Source organism: Hevea brasiliensis, chromosome 16 (genome assembly GCF_030052815.1).
Source record: "Hevea brasiliensis isolate MT/VB/25A 57/8 chromosome 16, ASM3005281v1, whole genome shotgun sequence".
Lineage (NCBI taxonomy): Eukaryota > Viridiplantae > Streptophyta > Magnoliopsida > Malpighiales > Euphorbiaceae > Hevea > Hevea brasiliensis.
The window spans coordinates 49,431,361-49,452,687 of record NC_079508.1 but is presented as its reverse complement, the minus strand read 5'-3'; the positions used below and the strand labels follow the sequence as shown (position 1 = coordinate 49,452,687).

Here is a 21,327-nt window from a genome sequence, read left to right as displayed (position 1 = left end):
GGAAGTTGCATTATAAAATAGTTAAAAAAATTATCTCTAAAATTAAAATATAATTAAATGTTGCTCATTGCCAGCTAATTTATTAAATATAATTAAATTATAATAAATATTTAATAATAAATTTTTTTTATTTATTTACTTTTTTTTACTCTTTTTATGTTACCGTTCATTTAAATTTTTATTTGGTACTATTAATAATTATAATAAAATTATTATATTTATATTAATTTTATAATAATTTTTCCCTCCACTTTTATTTTGGCTGTTTAACTCTTTCTTCCTATTTAATGCACTACTTTAACATCAATATAATTCAACTTATGGCTTGTGGAGTCACAAAGACATTGTGGCTTGCATAATTTGTTTTATGGTTGGCACAAGGCACAGCCACACGCAAAGCAAAAGTTTATTTAGGGAGAAATTTATCATCATTACTAAAACTAGGGCCAAGGGATTTCTGTATTCTAACAGCCAGCCAGTTGGTTAGGACACCGATTTCTTAACTAACACCAAACACTAAATTGCTAAAGCCCCATGAATTTTCTTGGTGAATTACCAGAACAATCAGCATCAGGCTACAGAATTTTGAATTTCTCAAACACTATTTAATATACTTGTAATATTAAAACAAAAGACTAATCAATTAGCAGAAAATGATCATTGACCAGGCAAGTTCACTAGGTTCTCAACAGGGTACCTTTTTATTGGCACTGAGTGCTACTAGCTTGGGATAGCCTAGTGGACCAACTTCTTGCTCATATCCCCTTGGCCTATGCTATAATTAAAGAGTTAAATTGGCACAATGATAAGTGCTCAATCTTACACTCTTCACTTTTGACCAAAACCCAAGTTTGAGACAAGGGAGGTAGCTTTCTTTTATGAATATGATATTCTATTCCAATTACATGCAATTTCCAAAAATTAAATCAAGATAAAACTCAATTCCCTAACTATAATTCACAATTGAAATGCCCTTTTTCTTTGAAATTATTATTGTTGGAAACCCTGTTTCTTATTGTTCTTAGAATTTTGATTTGAGAAACAACATAAACCCCTATCATCATTTGTGACAAATGATAAAATAATTCTTAATTATCATTCGGAATGTGTGTCGAACTAGGTAGTCTCCGGCCACGCAGAAATGAACTGAACAGATGCAATGCTCTTGATGGCTGTGAAAATGGCACCATATGAGAAGCACCCCTGACTGTGGCAAAAGTCAATAAACTGCCATACTCTGTTACCCTACCTCCCACCTGCAAATATCAGGTCATCATATAGCACAGACCAATGCTTTAAGGAAAATGATCAAATTATACTAGTTCAAGAACAAGCGTTCTAGAGCCCAGAAGTGGTACAACAGAATCTTTGTCACGACCCAACCTATGGGCCGGACCGACACTAGGACCTGGGCTAGCCTAAAGCCCCTGAGGCCCACAATAAGCCTAACTATTCATCAACCCAACTCTAAGGCCCATTTGGGCCCAATTTCAAGAATTCAACTGGACAGAATCCGGCCATAAAATGAATCATTTAACAGAGAGTTTTTGACTCACCCGACCTGTAAACACAATATATATTATCATCTGGGGAGCTCAGCTCACCTTCCACATAATCATGATGCCATAAAAATAAATGGGAGCTCGGCTCCCTCATCCAGTCCAACATACATGCATTTAATAAGTTTACAGGTCCAACATGACAAATAAATTATAGACTCAAATTAAATAAATATTTCTAACACATGCGGAATTCTAGGAGTTAACAGAATTATACAAACATTACAGATATTAATAGACGACCTGCGAGGGAGAAAGGCATGTTAGAACTTAACAAGAAATTTCCTGTATCCTAGAAAAATAAGGTGAATAGGAGTGAGCATTTGACTCAGAGAGTAAAATATTAATTCTAACCATAATCTCTATAGCTATCTAAAGCTAATGCACCATGTGGAGTGACATGCAATATCATCATAAATTTTCATACAATTCACATCATAACAGCAAAAAGGCTATTTGGAGCACTCACATAACCGATTACGTCAAATAATATATATACGGGAGCTGATCCCCTATACAGCCTTCTTAATTCAACCATTGCCAGCGAAGATCTCAAGCCGAACTTTCGTTTAATAAACTAAATACGGGGTCCCAGTGAATCTTTCAAGCCGTGTCTACCCCGAAGGATCAGGTCCCAGCGAGTATCCCTCAAGCCGTGTCTATCCGTCCTGTCCATATCCAACACCATACCATATGCACGCCAACACATGCACATTGCTCCAAATTACCACAAACAATACTCATGGCAATTCATCAATTAAGAATGCAATATAAAATGTCCCTAGTATTTAACTACATAGATATGTACATATAAGTGATGCATGGGCATGCTTGATCATATAATAATATCGAAATTACAATTAAAATTAATATTTTACTCACAAACTTAACCGCAGTCACTGTGGCAGCTGGGCGGAGGAGGAAGGCTATCCCAGCTCACCTGACAATTATATTATAATTATTTAATACATTTGACTCAATACAACCAAGAAAAGATCAAAGATGTCCTAAGTCGTGCCGAAAATCTGGCAGAGTCTCCCCTATATCTAGGACCTACCCAACCTGCAAAAGGGTTTAAAACGCACTTTTATATCCACAAATTGTACACCTATAACTCAATCACATCACACAGCCCCTCCTGGGCCCATCCAAACAGTCAACAATCATAATATGAAAAATTACAGTTTAGTCCTTATAATTAACCCTTTTGCAAAAACTACCCAAATGAGCTTTAAAAATTCTAAAACTTTGCCTCGCAGTCCTTAGCATTATTAATAAGCTAATGCAAAAGGAATTATAATTTTTTAAGCTACCACAAATATTTTATAGATTTTTAATCCAATTCAAACACTAAATAATTAAGAAAAAGTAAGGTTCGGGTTTACCTATGCCGATTCCGACCTCCGGAACGCTCTTGGGACATCTGACAATGGTGGGGTAGCCAAAATCTCAACCCAATTCCAAGACTTTTTCGGTAGCTTGTCTGTCTGGCCCAAAATTTATAAACCCGGGCAACCGTTGAATTTCCACGAATTGAAAGTACCTACACGAAGCACACAACACGGGGGTTAGTATATAATTTTTACAAAATTTTCTAAGCTCATTTAGTGGTCGGAAAAATGCTACGAAGTTTCATGGGATCCACCAAAAAATGGTGTCGGAAAATTTTAAAATTTATATTGCCACGAAGCTCTCGACGAGTGGAGCGCTCGGTACTCTCGATTTTTTCATGGGGTTCACGGTTTGCGAGAAATCTCTCCCAAAAATCTAAATGGGCTAAAACTTCCCGGACAAAAATTGGGCAAACCGCTTGATGGATTTTGATGTTCTTGGTTTCTATGGAAAGCTCTCGAGGTGTAGAAGAGTTTTGACACAAGTCCCAGCCCAAATGGTGGTCGGATCGGCCGGATTTTAGGGGAATTTCGTGCGTCATTTCCGGCAGCTTGGAGTGTCGGCCGGTGGCGGGGAGGTGCTGGGGTGGCGAGTGGGGAGGGCTAAAATGGCGGCAGCGCGGAGAGGGGAGGTGAGAGGAGAGAGAAAACGGAAGAGAGAGGAGAGACGTTGGGCTCGCTTGAGAGGAGGAAGAAGAAAAAGAAAGGCCAGTCCGATTCCACCGATCCGATTCGGTCGGTCCGATTCAAGATACAAAATTTTAAATTTTTTACTCTGCCTTGGGACCGAAAACGAGGCCCAAAAATTCCGAAATGATTCTAAAAAACTCAGAAAAATTCATAGAGTCCAAATATATTTTTAGTTTTGCCATGTAGTCTTTAAATAAATTTTTAAAAATCATCAAAGTTTTATATTTTCGGAAAATCGAACCCGATTTCTAAAATTCGAAAAATTTTAAATAATTTTCCAAAAATTAAAATAAAATAATATATTAATATTTACCCATAAAATAATAAATTTAAAAATTAGGGGTGTTACAATCCGCATCACTACTGCATTGATTAATTGAAAATTGATATATACATTACACAATAATCATGTTGCAGAGCAAACCACAGAAGAACTCAGAAGATGTGTTTATATATATTGTCCTGTACAACATAGAACTTACTCGAACACCCAAACTGGAATATGATTTTTAATAATCTTTTTGAGAATGGGAAGTATGTCCATATTACCATCAGTATCACTGTACTCTAAAACACTGTAACCAGGACACAAACATTAGTTATACATTAGACATTAATTATATTCATGATAGCTTGCAAAACTTGCTCATACAGGAACTAGGACATCACTAAAACTTCAACTAAGTTTTACTTGAAAGCCCAATTTAAGTCTTTCTTACCCACTACACATGGACCATCTATACAGTAGATTTGTTCGATTGACGTGAAGAGCCTTTGGAACCTCAGGAAGGTTGAAATAGAAACTTCTTTGAAGGGTCATACACATATCAACCCCAACACTTATCTTTGTAGCTTGCACAATTGTAAAAATGAACCTCCAATAAGGATTGAACGAAGCAAGTAGAAGGGAAAAAGAGAACATACCACTTTCCTCAGTTATAGTTCTTGCTCCACTATAGATGGATAACAAACATCTAAGATCACATCATATTTGTTTACATAATCACCAACAGTGCTATTTGCTTCGCTAAGGCTTCATTACATGAAACTGTTACATTGTGTGGGCTTGAAAAGGTGTAGTCATCAAATTGAATCTCATCAGAAATCATCCCATGAGACCAAAATAATTCATATGTTGCTGGAACATCCTGATCAAGTCTAACGAGTGGATTGTCGATCTAACCATTCAGAACCAAGGGAAAAAAAAATGTAATCTATATGCAAATGCATCAAGCAAAAGATAATTCAAATATTTTAACATAGACATGGAAGAGTCAGGTTTTCTTACAGCAACTCCTTTGATATTGAACTTGAAACCAGTTGAACGTGCATTATGATCCAGAAGAACCTCAGCCAACTGTGGTATGTAATGCCCTGTATAACAATACACACAAGGAATTTACTAAAACTAATCAACATGGCACCAACAGAGAGGAAAAATAAAATAAAAAGACTAGTAAGCATTTCCAGATGAAAATTAAAAATTTGTCTCTCATTCACCCAAAGTAATTGTTATTGACTTTTGTTGCTCAATAACCCAATGAAGTAGATTTCACTGCATTTTGTCACACCTGCATAGCTTTCTCCAGTAAGAAACAGTTCCCGAGATTTAAATTCTGAAAACTTCTCATATGACTTCGATAAGAACATATACATATCGTTGGCTGTAAAGAATAAGAAATAGTAAGAATCTTTTATCAATTTAATATTAACTGTGACTCAAAACTCATTATTTCAGCATCATATCTTGTTAAGATATTTCTTGTTGCTAGTTTTGGCATCTCCTGTAGTGTAATCAGAAGCTGTATTTGAGTATGACCACCCTACCCCAGCAGGAGACTCAACAAATAGGATGTTTGATGCTACAAAAGATTAAACAAAATAATAGTGAAGTAAGTGCAAATTGAAGTTCCTTAAAAATCAAATACTTAAATTGGATTGTTATGCTAGCTATATGTCACCTCTGTTCCAAGACATTGAATTTCTTCAAAGACCTCGGCCATCCCCACTAGGAAAAAATGAACCCAACTCAGTGAAGGCGCCTCCACCTATTAGAAAAATAACAATAATAATAGTCATAGGCTTCGATAGTGTAGTCACTCTTCTTAAGGGAATTATGCCCCCACTATGTTACTGTTGGGTAATTTGAGCAGATCCCTCCAGGATAACAAAGCTAAAACAGAATTCTAAATAGCAATTCTAAAATTCTCCAAGAATGAATTAAAGAATAATAATGTTGATTGTTAGTCGAAGTGAAGAGAAGAGATAGAAGAGAAATAGATAATTATTTTTCTGTTCAAAAAACTACTGCTATTTATAGCATTTACACCTCTTTTAAACAGATATAACAGTTCACCTTGTATTTATTAGAATAATCATATTTGTTTACTTGCAACTTTTATAATAGATATAATGATTCACTTCATATCTCTTAGAAAAATTATATTTGTTCACTTATACCTCTTAAAATAGAACAATTACATCAATTCATATACACCTCTTATGAAAGATATAATTGTTGGTAATGAACAGCTTCTTTTGATGCCTTTTAATGAATAGATATAATTATTTTGATATGGGACAACTTTTATATCACTAACTATTTATAACAATCCCCCACTTAGTTAGTGATAAACACAATCAACATGAATTAAGATTTATGTATACAGAAGGTGCCTTTCGACTTAAACCTACTATTAGCATAAATATTTCAAAATCTTATTGAAATTATTGGTTATATTTAAATATTAAACCATAATTCCTATATTGACAAGATCGGAAATATTATACGCATAATTCTTATCAACTTCTTTAACACATTTACCGTGAGCTTTAGCACCATATTATGGCCTTGTGCTACCTCCTAAATTCATAAATACTTATAAAGTATTATTATCCAAACTTTGATAGAAGGGTCACCACTTCTTGTGTTTACATAGGTGAAGTTTAAACTTCTTGGTTCTAAACCAAACCCAGCATCTTCATTAAGAGTAATAAATACTCAACTTCTTTTTCTTAAGCACTACTTAAATTTCTAGTGCTCGCAAACTGTCACAAACTATAACTTGTTATTACCTTTTAAACCTTTAAAATTACAGAGTAATAATAAAGGTAATGTTCCCATTTCTAGTGACAAGTTAGAAAAATTTTAGACCCATCGCACATGTAGTGCTTCTAATCATATCCCTTGGGAGCCCTTTGGTTAATGGGTCAGCAAGATTATTTTTTGATTTGATATATATAACTGTGATAATACCATTAGAAATTAATTGTCTAACATACTCATGTCTTAAAGCAATATGTCTAGACTTACCATTGTAAATCTTGCTAAATGTTCTAGACATAGTAGCTCCACTATCACAGTGCAAAGAGATTGCTGGTATCGGTTGTGGCTACAATTTTATATCTAACAATAAATTTCTCAGCCATTCTACCTCTTTGCCTGCTACTGCTAAAGCAATAAACTCAGATTCCATTGTAGAATGGGAGATGCATGTTTATTTCTTAGAAGCCCATGAGATAGCTCCTCCACCTAAAGTGAATATCCAATAAGTTGTAGACTTATTATCATTAATACTAGTTATCCAACTGGCATCACTATAACCCTCAAGTACTGAAGAAAACTTATTGTAAAACAAGGCAAAAGACTTTGTCTTTTTAAGATAACTAAGAACTCTTCCAACAGCTCTCCAATGATCAACGCTAGGATTATGAGTATATCTTGAAAGTTTACAAACAGCAAAAGCAATATCTGGCCTAGTACAATGCATAACATACATCAAACTACCAATTGCACTAGCATAATCTAATTGACTTACAGATCTTCCCGAATTTTCAACTAATTTGTTTGAAACATCAAAAGAAGTATTAGCTGCTTCAATACACAAATGATTATACTTAGACAAAATCTTATCAATATAATGAGATTAACTCAAAGCAAAACCCCCACTATGTTTTTTAATTTTGATACATAAGATAATATCTACTTCTCTTATATCTTTTATTTTAAATTGAGAAGCTAAATACTTCTTAGTATCATTCACACCTTGCATGTTGTTCCTATTATTAGCATGTCATCTACATAAAGATACACTATTACACCATAATCTTTTATAAATTAAGAATAAATACATTTATCTGCTCCATTTTGTTTAAAACCATGTGATAATATCACATTATCAAACTTTTCATGCCATTGTTTCGGGGCTTGCTTCAAACCATATAATGATTTTACTAATTTGCAAACTTTCTTTTCATTTCCAGGAAATACAAACCTTTCAGGTTGCTCCATATATACTTCTTCATCAAGATCACCATTTAAGAATGCGGTTTTAATATCCATTTGATGAACAAATAAATTATAAATTGATGCTAAAGCGAATAACACTCTTATTAAAGTAATTCTTGCCACCTGAGTATATGTATCAAAATAATCAACTCCTACTTTTGTTTAAAACCTTTTGTAACTAGTCTAACTTTGAAAGTTTGTAGAGAACCATCGGTATTATATTTTCTCCATCCAATAAGTTTAGAACCAAGAGGTAAATCTACTAATACCCATGTACCATTTGATAACAGAGAATTCATTTCATCATTTATTGCTTCTTTCCAAAAAGCAGAATCTCTTGAAGTAATTGCTTCACTATAAGATTTAGGATTCTCTTCCATATTTAAGATAATAGGCATTTTATTTAATACCTTATCTCTACTATCTTCAACTAGAAAGATTATTGCTTGTGAAGAAATAAAATCAGAATCTAAGTTATTTTCTTTATGAACTCTTTGACTTCTCCGAGGTTCAATAAGAGAATCAATTTATTTTTGTTTATTATTTAAAAAAGAACTAGAATTCAAATTGACATCTTGATTTAATGTACGATTAGTACCTTATGTATTTGAGAGTGGATTGATGTTTGTATCACCAAGAAAATTTGATTCTAAAAAGTCAACATCTCTAGATTCTATAATTACATTAGAATCTAAATCCAATAATCTATATGTTTTTTAATTTTCAGCATATCCCACAAAAATACTCTTAAGAGCTCTAAATCCTAATTTGGTTCTTTTAGAATCTAGAACTCTGGAATAGGCTATACAACCTATACCCTTAAATAATTTAAGTTAGGCTTCCTTCCTTTCCATATTTCATATGGAGAGACTCTAAACTTATTTAAAAGTATTCTGTTATGCACATGGCAAGCTGTTAATAATGCTTCTCCCCATAGATTCATTGATAATTTTGCATGCATAAGCACAGCATTAATCATATTTGCCAATATTCTATTTTTCCTTTTAGCTAAACCATTTTGTTGTGGAGTATAAAGAGCACTTGTTTGATGAATCAAACCATTTTCTTAAAAAAAAAAAAAAGAAAATTCATTTGGAAAGTATTCACCTCCTCTATCACTACGTAAGATTTTAATCTTCTTTTCCAATTGATTTTCTACCAAGACTTTATAATTTTTAAACATGTCAAAAGCTCGATCTTTTGTTCTCATTAAATAAATATGAGTAAATCTAGAATGATCATATATAAAAGTAATAAAATATCTATTACCTCCTCTAGTTAAATGACCATTTAATTCATAAATATCAGAATGTATAAGTTCAAGCAATTCTGTTGTTCTTTCATTTTTTGGAAAAGGTTTCTCAGTCATCTTTGCTTGTATGCATATTTCACATTTTTCAGATTTTTTATTAATGCTAGGAATCAATCCATACTTAGACATATATTTAATTGATTGAAAATTAATATGTGATAAATGAGCATGACATAAATTCAAAGAAGACTCAACCATATAAACAGAAACATTTACTTTATTAATACTTAATTTGAACATTTTATCACATGAAAATCCTAGTCCAACAAATACACCATTTAAAGAGAAAATAACTTTTTCTGCTTCTAGGACAGCTTTCAGACCCTTCTTACATAATAAATTTGCAAAAATCAGATTCTTCCTCTCGTCCGGAATATGAAAAACATTTTTTAAAATTAACTCCTTTCCAAAAGTGAATTAAAGTTCAATAGTTCATTTTCCAAGAAACTTGGTTGTGTCTTGATTTCTCATCAGAACTTTTTCATTTTTTGCTGCAATTTCATAATTTTTAAATAGATTTTTGTTATTGCAGACATGAATAGTAACACAAGAATCATACCACCAATTAGTTGATTTCTCAATTATTGTCATATTGCATTCTGTTACCATACTGATATTAAGTTTAAAAACCATGGCAATAACTTCTGAAATAGATGGCTTATTTTCAATAATATTTGCTTTCTTTTGACCTATACTTTCTTCCAATTTTAACTTCTTACAAAACCTATATTCTTTCTTAAAATGACCGTTTTTTCCACAAAAAAAACATGAATTGTTTTTCTTATTATTTGCAAAATCAAATCTTGAAGCGACATCAGTATACTTCTTCTTTTTTCCAGACTTATTATTTTCATATTTCTTAGTACTAGACTCTATATTATTTACCTTAGTACTAGATTCTAAAACAAATTTATTCTCGCGAATGCGAGTCTCTTCTTCAATACGAATATGCTTTATAAGTTGATCTATGATATAACCTTTAGAAGTGTGCAATAGTTTCTCGTTATAATCATTCCAAGTGGTGGGTAATTTTGCAATCACAGCAGCCACTTGAAGTTCTTCAGACACTTCTATTTTCAAATCTTTAAGTCTAGATACCAAAACAAGCAATTCATCTACTTGATTCATAATAGATTTATTTTCTGACATTTGAAACTCAAAAAACTTCATACTTAAAAATCAATACGTACTTTATTTTTCAAAAGTATACTTATTTTCTAAGGCCTGCCAAATTTCTTGTAGAGTTTTGATAGGTCAAAATAAATCTACAGCCTATCAGAAAGAGAATTCAGAATAAATCCTCTGCATCGAACTTCATCCTTTTTACATTTCTTTCGAGATGCTGTGATTGTGACATCCTCACTATCAGATGGTTCAGGAATTTTGGGCAAATTATCACTTAACAAATATGCAACACTCAATTCAGTAAACAAAAATGATAATTTGTCCTTCCATAGAGTAAAATTAGTTCCATCAAAACACTCCAGTTTAAAGACATCAGAATTGATAATTTTTTTGAAAGTAGAATAAAAAACATCGGTATTAGAAGCCTCCATTGTTGTTTAATTCCCTTAAATTGTTAGAAAAATAACAATAACAATAGCAATAAGTTTCGATTGTGTAATCACTCTCCTTAAGGGAATTATGCCTCCCATTATATTGCTGTTGAGTAATTTGAGCAGATCCCTCCAGGATAACAAAGCCAAAACAGAATTTTAGACAGCAATTCTAGAATTCTCCCAAGAACGAATTAAAAAATAATAATGTTGATTGCTAGTAGAAGTGAAGAGAAGAGATAGAAGAGAAAGAGATAATTATTTTTTTGTTCAAAAAACTACTGCTATTTATAAAGCATTTGTCACACCTCACCCCTTTGTAAGGCATGACATGATCCCGTAGAATACCTAATGAACTATCGAACCCCACCTACCGATAACTCATTAAGTATCCTACAAGGGATTTTAAAACCATTTTCTTACATTTTGGAAGTGGTAAGCATTTGGGTAGGAATTAAAATCATTTATTTGAAGTTTTAAAATTATTTAAAATTTTTGTCCCATTTTATTTTTTCGCAAATTTTATAAAAATTTCGGCAGAGTGCCGTCTGTATTTTGAGAAAACAGTTATTCAAATACCTGAGAAAAACACTTCCGATAAATTTTTCCATCAACATAATTCCATCCAAATCAACTCAAATTTCTCAAATCAAACCATTTCAAAATAATTCCATCAACATTGCATTCAATAAAGCTAATTTACATTCACAAGTTTAATTTACAGATATAAAATTCAAAAATAATATTATTACAATTTATAAATACAACTGCTCAATTTTACATTAATACATATGAACAATATTTATTTACATCAACTAAATTACATTGGGTATAAAATAATACCCGTACAAAATCAGTGAAGGCTTTTTCCAGTTTAGCAGCTCACTTTGCTACTTTTTCCTTGCTCCTATCTGCGACAGCAAAATAAGCTATCGCTGAGAATAAAAATACTCAGTGGTGCACAATAAAAATTTAAAATACAGTACATAAAACATTCATTGATAAATCACCATTTAAATATTACACAAATCATCAAAACTCATTATAGCACAATTTTGATCAAACAATTTAATAAACATAGTGTTGTCAATTCATACACAACTTAAGCCATGATATAAAATTTCTGATCAATGCCGTGTTGTACACCACGACAAAGCGATCTACAACCCCACTAATCGAAATCAATGAGGGAGGTGGCTAGCTAGCTAATGAGTACTCATCCGATCTACAACCTCAACTGGTAAACTAGAGAGGGAGGAAAAGAATCGATCTCACCCCATAAATGGAGGAGGAATAATAAGGCACTGTCATGCTAAGTGTGAATCAGAAATTAATTTTAAACATTTTATTCAAATAATTCATGAGGACTCCAATAAATTTCCAAAGTTATAGTTTCATTCACAAAGTGGCAACACAACTCATAATTAACACCAAATTTCATAAATCATACTAAATCAATTTTTCAATGACAAAATGCTCAAATAAGGTTTATTGTGCACAAACCTGACGTGAGTCGCCTCTAGGCCTTGACTCAGTCTCTCAGACCTTCCAAGTCTTTTTCAGCTGAAACACAAAATTTATAGTTTCTCAATATCTTTACTTCATAACAATTCCAATAACTAATTTCAATATGTTTAAACTTACATTCTTGCAAATTTTCATGTTGAGGTTACTATTTATGGTACTATTTAAGTTAAAATATTGACTTTCTTATACTTAAAAGGTATGGGAACACCAACTATACTCACATATCACATTTCGGTCACCAATTTTGTTGGTTTTCTAAAAACTTAGGTCTTTTAGGCAAAATTGCAAATTTTCAGTTTTGGTGTCTTATGTTGCACTGTTCCATTGGTCATTTTTCTATTAGAATTTGACTAAGTTTTCTTCATAGAAATTGTTCCTTATTGTCTTAAATTTATTCTCCTTTTTGAATCACTCCAATTGGAGTTTTTTAGCTCAAGTTATAGCCATTTGAATCATGGTTGCCGGATTGGACTTAACCTAGATTTCTGGGCACCAAACTAGTTCTGGCAGTTTTAGGTCACCAACTTTGGGTGGCCAAATGACTTGGTTAAGGGCATAATTTGGGTTTATGTTCTTCATGAAAGTTTTAGATCTATATCTCAGCTTTCCACTGGTAAAATTTCAGGTCATTTAAACCTGCCTAGCCCAAGTTATGGTTAAATGAACAAACACTGTTTATTTGGTCATTTTTTGTACAAGTCAGATTGCCTAAGTCCAGATTTGGCCAATTTGTTCACTAGGTTTTAGTCACTTTTTGGGCATGATTCCTAAATGAAAAATGTGTCATTTTGTGTCTAGTTTCATTCTCAATTGGCCTCACACCAATTGGGCTTGAAAATTTTTAGTTTTGGTCCCTGAAAGGGACCTTGGTCATGCTGCCTGCATACTGCCCTTAACCAGTCTAAATTTCCATTTGGTTCTAACACTTCCAACATACACCAATTGGTCACAAATGACCATTTCTCATCTTAAACAAGGTCAAACACACCATTTGACTACTTCTCCAATTTTTATCTTCCAAACCCTAGGTGCCAAACCCTAATGACCCTAATTGTTACATTTCACTAAATCCAAACCTACCAACATCATTCCTCAACTCAATTAAGCTTCCATACACTTTTAATTACATCAAATTCATGTATTACCATGGCAAACCCTAGCTAGCCAAAATCCCTACCTAGGCCTCCAATACTTATTTTCATTTCAGTTTAAGCATTCTAACAAGTTTAATTCATGCATTTAAACATAATAATTCAACTAGAAATTAAAGGTTTAGCTTACTAACCTCACTTTGAATTTTCACCTCTTCAAAACTTCTTCCTTTCTTCTTCTTTTTTTGTCAAGTTCTTTATCAAAGCTTAAATTCAAGATTTAATGATGGAAGTTTAAATTTCTATGGTGGGATTTAGGGTTTGATCAAGCTCAAAATGAGCTTCCACGGAGTTTGTGGAGAGGGAGAGGGAGACGGTAACTTGATGAAAAAATGAGTCTTCTTTTTTCTTTTTTCTTTTCTTTTATCAATTTTTATCCTCTTGGAAGACCAAAATTATCCAAATTATTATTTTTATTTTTAGTGTTTATTGCATCATGCATGATGTCATGCATGATGTCACCACTTTCCACTTTTCCTTTTTTTTTTCATTTATTTTTCTTTAGTTCTTTAATTTAATTCCCGATTCTGAAATTTTCTTTTCTCTGATTTTATTTGACAGTTAGGTCAGGAGTCAGCTCTTGGGATCAATTGACCAAATTGCCCCTCACCAGTTCGACACGGTTTGCAAATAATTCAATATTTCTTCCGGATCTCTGACCTAATTATTTGACTGGCTTAACAATTCTTTTTCATGATTTTCTCTTTTTCACTGTGTTCGCAATAGTCCTAAGGACCGCAGCGTCACATTTTACAGTTCGAAATTTGAGTTTAAATTGACTTCGCAGTCCTTCCCGAGAAGGTCACCCATCGCTGTGACTCTTGGCTCATTTAACTTCTTGTGTTCTGTTTTTCTTATTTATACTTAACTAATTGACAATTACTAATTATTTGTGTTCAGAGCTTATCTAGTTGTCTTAAGTGTGGTTCTAATCCCTTTAGTTGTTCGGACCGACACCGGTCACCGGAACAGTAAAATATACCAGGCTATGTAAATAGGGGTGTTACAATTCTCCCCGCCTTAAAATAAATTTCGTCTCAAAATTTTACCTGGTATTAATCTCTGAACAGCTGTGGGTGCTATCTCCTCATGTCCTCCACTCATTCCCAAGTAGTCTCCTGGCCCGAATGATGGTTCCATAATACTTTCACTAACGGGATCTGCTTATTCCGTAGCTGCTTCACCTCATAAGCCAGAATCTCTATGGGTTCTTCTTCATATGTGAGGTCTGGATTCACTTCAATTTCTTCTACCGGTAGTACATGAGATGGGTCTGTTCGATACCTCCTCAACATGGACACATGGAAGACATTATGTATCTTCTCCAACTCTGGAGGTAGTGCCAACCGATATGCCAAAGGACCCACTCTTTCCAGAACCTCATATGGCCCAATGAAATGAGGACTTAGTTTCCCCTTTCTGCCAAATCTCATAATTTTCTTCCAAGGGGAAACCTTGAGGAATACTTTCTCACCCACTGTGTACTCAATATCCATTCTCTTCAAATCAATATAGGACTTCTGACGGTCTGATATAGCCTTGAGTCGATCTCTAATCATCCTGATCTTCTCCTCAGTCTGCTGAATAATTTCTGGCCCAATCATTTTTCTTTCACTTACCTCATCCCAACACAGGGGAGTTTTGCATTTTCTGCTATACAAAGCTTCATATGGAGTCATCCCAATGCTTGATTGGTAGCTATTGTTGTAAGAAAACTCAATCAAAGGCAAGTATGTATCCCAACTACCCTCAAATTCAATCACACAAGCCTGTAGCATGTCCTCCAAGATCTGAATTACCCTCTCAGACTGGCCATCTGTCTGTGGGTGGAATGCCGTGTTGAAGTTCAATCTAGTTCTAGGGCTCTCTGAAGACTACCCCAGAATCTAGAAATGAACCTAGGATCTCTGTCTGATACAATGGCTACTGGCACTCCATGTAGTCTCACAGTCTCATCAATGTACAACTTAGCCAATCTTTCCAAACTGTAGTCTATTCGGACTGGCAGAAAATGAGCAAACTTAGTCAGTCTGCCAATAATGACCCATATTGCATCATGACTCTTCTGTGTCCTCGGAAGTCCCATCATAAAATCCATTGTTATTCTCTCCCATTTCCATTCTGGTAGTGATAGTGGATGTAACAACCCAGCAGGTACTTGGTGCTCTGCCTTCACTTGTCGACAAGTTAGGCATTTGGAAACAAATTCGGCCACATCTCTTTTTATACCCATCCACCAGTAATGCTCCTTTAGCCCTTTATACATTTTTGTACCACCATGGTGCATGGCAAAAGGAGACTCATGTGCTTCCTTCAAAATGATCTACCTTAAATCAACATCATTAGAAACACACATTCTACCATGATGTAGTAGTAGACCGTCATCTCTTATTGAGAATTCTGGTTTCTTACCCTGCCGGACTTCTTCCAACAGCTTCTGATACTTCTGATCATTCTGAGCAGCCATTCTGATCTGATCACTCAATACTGGCTGTACATGCCATGCAACTACTGTCTGCCCCTCATCATTAATCTCTAAGCTGACATGTAATGATCTCATCTCATGTACCAAAGATAAAGGAGTAGCCCGTAGACTTGCCATAGTCTTGCGACTTAAGGCGTCAGCTACAACATTAGCTTTCCCTGGCTGATAGTCTATCAGACAATCATAGTATTTTATTAACTCTAACCATCTCCTCTGCCTCAAATTCAACTCCTTCTGGGTGTCCAAATACTTCAAACTCTTATGATCTGTGTAGATGTAGCATTTCTCCCCATACAAATAATGTCTCCAGATCTTAAGAGCAAATACTATAGCTGCAAGCTCCAAGTCATGTCTCGGATAGTTTTTCTCATGCGGTTTTAGCTGGCATGATGCATAAGCAATAACATTCTGATCTTGCATCAGTACACAGCCTAACCCATTGTGAGAAGCGTCGATGTAAACTATATATTCTTTACCCAGTGTAGGTCAAGTCAGGACTGGAAGCTCAGTCAAACACCTCTTCAATTCATCAAAACTCTGATGGCATTTATCCGTCCTCTGAAATTTCACATCTTTCCTAAGCAGCTTGGTCAATGGAGATGCCAACATGGAGAATCCTTTCACAAATCGGCAGTAGTATCCAGCTAAACCCAGAAAACTGCGAATCCCTATGATATTTCTGGGTGGCTTCCAATTAAGGACAGCTTCTATCTTACTTGGATCTACCTTGATGCCCTCTACCGATACTACATGCCCCCAAGAAAGATATTTCTTTTAGCCAAAATTTACACTTCGACAATTTGGCGCATAGCTGTTTCTCCCTCAAAGTTTGCAGTACAATGCGCAGATGTCTATCATGCTCTTCTGCATTCCTTGAATAAACCAATTTATCATTTATAAACACAACTACAAACTGATCGAGGTATGGTATGAAGATAGTGTTCATCAGATCCATAAAAGCAACTGGAGTATTAGTTAACCCGAATGGCATGACCAAGAACTCATAATGGCCATAGCGGGTTCTAAAGGCAGTTTTAGAAATACTCTGCTCTTGTACCTTCAGCTGATAATAACCTGATCTCAGGTCAATTTTGGAGAACACAGCTGCACCTCTCAACTGATTAAACAAGTCATCAATGCGGGGCAATGGGTATCTGTTCTTTATTGTCACCTTATTCAACTGCCGATAGTCAATGCATAACTGGAGAGTGCCATCCTTCTTCTTTACAAATAACACTGGCGCTCTCCAAGGTGACACACTAGGGCAGATAAAGCCCTTGTCAAGAAACTCTTACAACTGCACTTTCAATTCTTTTAGATCTGCTGGTGCCATTCTGTATGGCGTTATGGAGATTGGGTCCACACCAGGCATAACATCAATCTCAAACTGCACTTCTCTTTCTGGAGGTAATCCTGGCAATTCATCAGGAAATACATCCGGAAAGTCACATACCGTAAGGATGTCCCTCAATGCTGGACTACCCACTTGAGTGTCTATCACATGTGCCAAGTACGCATCACGCAACTTGATGAAAAAATGAGTCTTCTTTTTTTTTTTTCTTTTCTTTTATCAATTTTTATCCTCTTGGAAGACCAAAATTATCCAAATTATTATTTTTATTTTTAGTGTTTATTGCATCATGCATGATGTCATGCATGATGTCACCACTTTCCACTTTTTCTTTTTCTTTTTTTTTTCATTTATTTTTCTTTAGTTCTTTAATTTAATTCTCAATTCCGAAATTTTCTTTTCTTCGATTTTATTTGATAGTTAGGTCAGGAGTTAACTCTCGAGGTCAATTGACCAAATTGCCCCTCGCCAGTTCGACCCGGTTTGTAAATAATTCAATATTTCTTTCGGATCCCTGACCTAATTATTTGACTGGCTTAACAATTCTTTTTCATGATTTTCTCTTTTCCACTGTGTTTGCAATAGTCCTACGGACCGCGGCTTCACATTTTACGTCTCGAAATTTGAGTTTAAATCGACCTTGCAGTCCTTCCCGAGAAGGTCACCCATCGCTCTGACTCTTGGCTCATTTAACTTCTTGTGTTCTGTTTTTCTTATTTATACTTAACTAATTAACAATTACTAATTATTTGTGTTCAGAGCTTATCTAGTTGTTTTAAGTGTGGTTCTAATCCCCTCAATTGTCCGAACCGACACCGGTCACCGGAACAGTAAAATATACCAGGCTATGCAAATAGGGGTGTTACGGCATTTACACCTCTTTTAAACAGATATAACAGTTCACCTTATATCTATTAGAATAATCATATTTGTTTACTTGCAACTTTTATAATAGATACAATGATTCACTTCATATCTCTTAAAAAAATTATATCTGTTTACTTATACCTCTTAAAATAAAATAATTATTTAGTTCATATACACCTCTTATAAAAGATATAATTGTTAGTAATGAACAGTTTCTTTTGATGCCTTTTAATGAACAGATATAATTATTTTGATATGGGACAACTTTTATATCACTAACTATTTATAACACCACCAATGGAGGAACAACCAGGACTTGAACGTGGAATGTCACTGTCAAATTTGCAGATGGTTTCTTTTCTAATTTAAAAAGCAAGGCGAAATTATTTCAGGAGAATTATCAAAATTATAGCAGCTTGACATGTATAAAAGAACATTATTTCAAACAAAATTCGAAATTTGACTCCTTAGGTATTTTCAAAAGGATTGGAAAAGAGAGAGGAAAGAGAAAATGAATCTCTGATGAAAAAAGAAAGTATAATGGAAGGACAAGACCAATTAGTACAGTGACAGGAGAAGCGAAAAAAGAAAACAGCTAGAGCTAAAAAAACAAGTAAAAAGAAACAAAATAGAAGAACCCATTTTTCGAGATAAGATAACCAACAATTACAATAGTCAAAACCTATCAAATATAAACAACCTCCATCTGAGAGAGAGAGAGGGAGAGAGCTTTGATCTCCATTGAGCCAGATGGAAAGGGGCTTCTTTTCAAGGTTCTTCTTAGCCTCAACAAAGTAATAAAAAATGCTCCTCCCATTCTTGACATCCACATCAATATACCCAGCAAACTACTTGAACCCAACCTTGGGTTGGCCAAGCAAGTCCACCACCAGATCCTTAGCAGGGTTCCGTTCCACCCCATAACTCAACAACCACGTAGAATACAATAGAGCAATCAATAACCCACTGAAGCAGCACTTACCCATCTCACAAAACCCCATGATACTCAAAGTCACACAAGACCCACACCCTTTATCCATTCCATGAAAAATCACTTCTCTAAGAAATCAAATGATAATACTTCAAGTATGCATGTAGAGTATAAGTAGTTTATGAATTATTATGAAACAAATTCTGTTTGAAGAGACACATGTATTGCCAATGTTATTTATAGCCTAAGAACTAGAAGTACATGGAATGTACATGTGCATTTAGGCCTTGTTCTGCACCAACAGGCATTTAGTGTTTTCAACACCACCCCTCTTAATTTTTATTTAGAGGGTGAGGTGTGAGGGATTCATGAAACATTATCGACTTAGCTTATAGAAGTTGAGAGAATGGTTTAACTAGATCATATATATTTAATAGTTAATTTAACACTATTTTTACTGAACACATTTACTTTAAATCATTATATAAACGGTTAAATAATTGGCCACTATTATAACAACTAACAGATCCTTAAAGGTGAGAGAGAAAGAGGTTAAGAAGTTACAGACTAGCGGGGCACTACTAGGTGAGGGATATTCTCTGTAGAGAGAGGTGTTGGGAATGTAACCATGCTAATGTTTAATATTTGTTAAAAAAGTGTCACACTCTACCCTTCTGTATGATATAACATGATCCCATAATATACCTAATAAATTATCGTACTTTGCCTACCGATAATCTATTAAATATACGACAAGGGATTTTGCAAAACAATTTTGTTTTTAAGTCTAACATGGTAATAAAAATTTATCTGAGTATTTTAAACTCAAGGGTGTGTCATAAATTTATTTAGTAATAATTTGGCATTTTTAAAATTTTACTGAAAATTCGCATGGTTACGGCTAAAACTAGATAAAAACAATTCTTCAATTTACCTGAAAAACCAATTTACAAAAAAAAAATGTCACAATCCAATCTCAACAATTGATAAATCATTTCCAGTAATCATCTCAATTCATTTTTAACAAACTCATCATAAAGGAAATAATTCATTTATTTCAAAATTCAGAAGAAAATTTAAGTACTGCATTCATTGGGGTAATACAATTTATTTCACAAAAATAAACAAGTAATTAAAATCTCTAGATACTATTATAATTATTTATATTTGATTACATACTAAAATAATATTATAAAAGTTTTTGTACAACTGCTCAAAAGCACTTACATACACATAGTTACATGCTTACGTCAAAATCTAATATCTAAAAATATATCTACACTATACCCAATATAATCCTAGTTTGTTTTCAAGTCACAACTTCAAGTGATCTCACTCAGCTACTCTATCTTTTCTTTCACCTGCGACAGCATACAAAGCTATCGCTGAGCTGTGAACTCAGTAGTGCACAATAAATAAATTAAAATTTAATACAAAATATACTTTGACAAACCATAGCAAAAAGACTCAAAATATTTAAATTCTTCAAAACCCAACAAAATCAAAATCGATAGTTCCAATCACACAGATTATTTAATGAATAGCGTTTGATCTAGTAATAACAATTTATCCAATTAATAATAAAGCAATTGTATTATTTATATTTTTCTTGAACCATGAAATAATATATCATTTTCCAACCACTAACAAATATTTGTTTCAATCATATTTTATCAAGTATGCATAATTTGAGGATGTTAAAAACATTCACATAGCTTAGAGCATGACACTAAAACAATGTCAGGTTGTACACCATGACAAAGCCAATTCTCTTAATAACCAAAGGCTAAAGGGGTATACACGGGCTAGCTAGCAAATATGAGTACTTATTCAATTCTTTCTCAACTGGCACACACCTCAACACTTCAGTCAGAGAGGGAATTCAATTCATCCCATTAGATAAGCCAATGAGGAATTCAATCACATTACCATGCCGACTGTGGTTTCAAAACATATTTCAAATAATTTTTACTTATAAGCATCTTTACAAATCCATAAACATTTTTAATAATTGTAAACTCATGCATAAGGTTATCAATACATCAAGTATACAATTCACAATTTATAATTGTCCAAACCATGCAATAAATTCTTAAATGCATAGGAGAAAACATAATTAAATTATACAAAGTCATTCAATAAATTAAAATTCTTGTATACAGAGAAAATACTATTATCAAGTTCATTCAAAACCTATTATAAATTTAAAATATAGAAAT

General features: G+C 33.7%; 1 pseudogene; it reads right to left on the bottom strand.

Moving 5' to 3' along the window:
* Window positions 1–1,088: 1,088 nt before the first annotated feature.
* On the bottom strand, window positions 1,089–19,217 carry LOC110635999 (serine carboxypeptidase-like 42; annotated as a pseudogene).
* Between the last annotated feature and the right edge of the window lie 2,110 nt (window positions 19,218–21,327).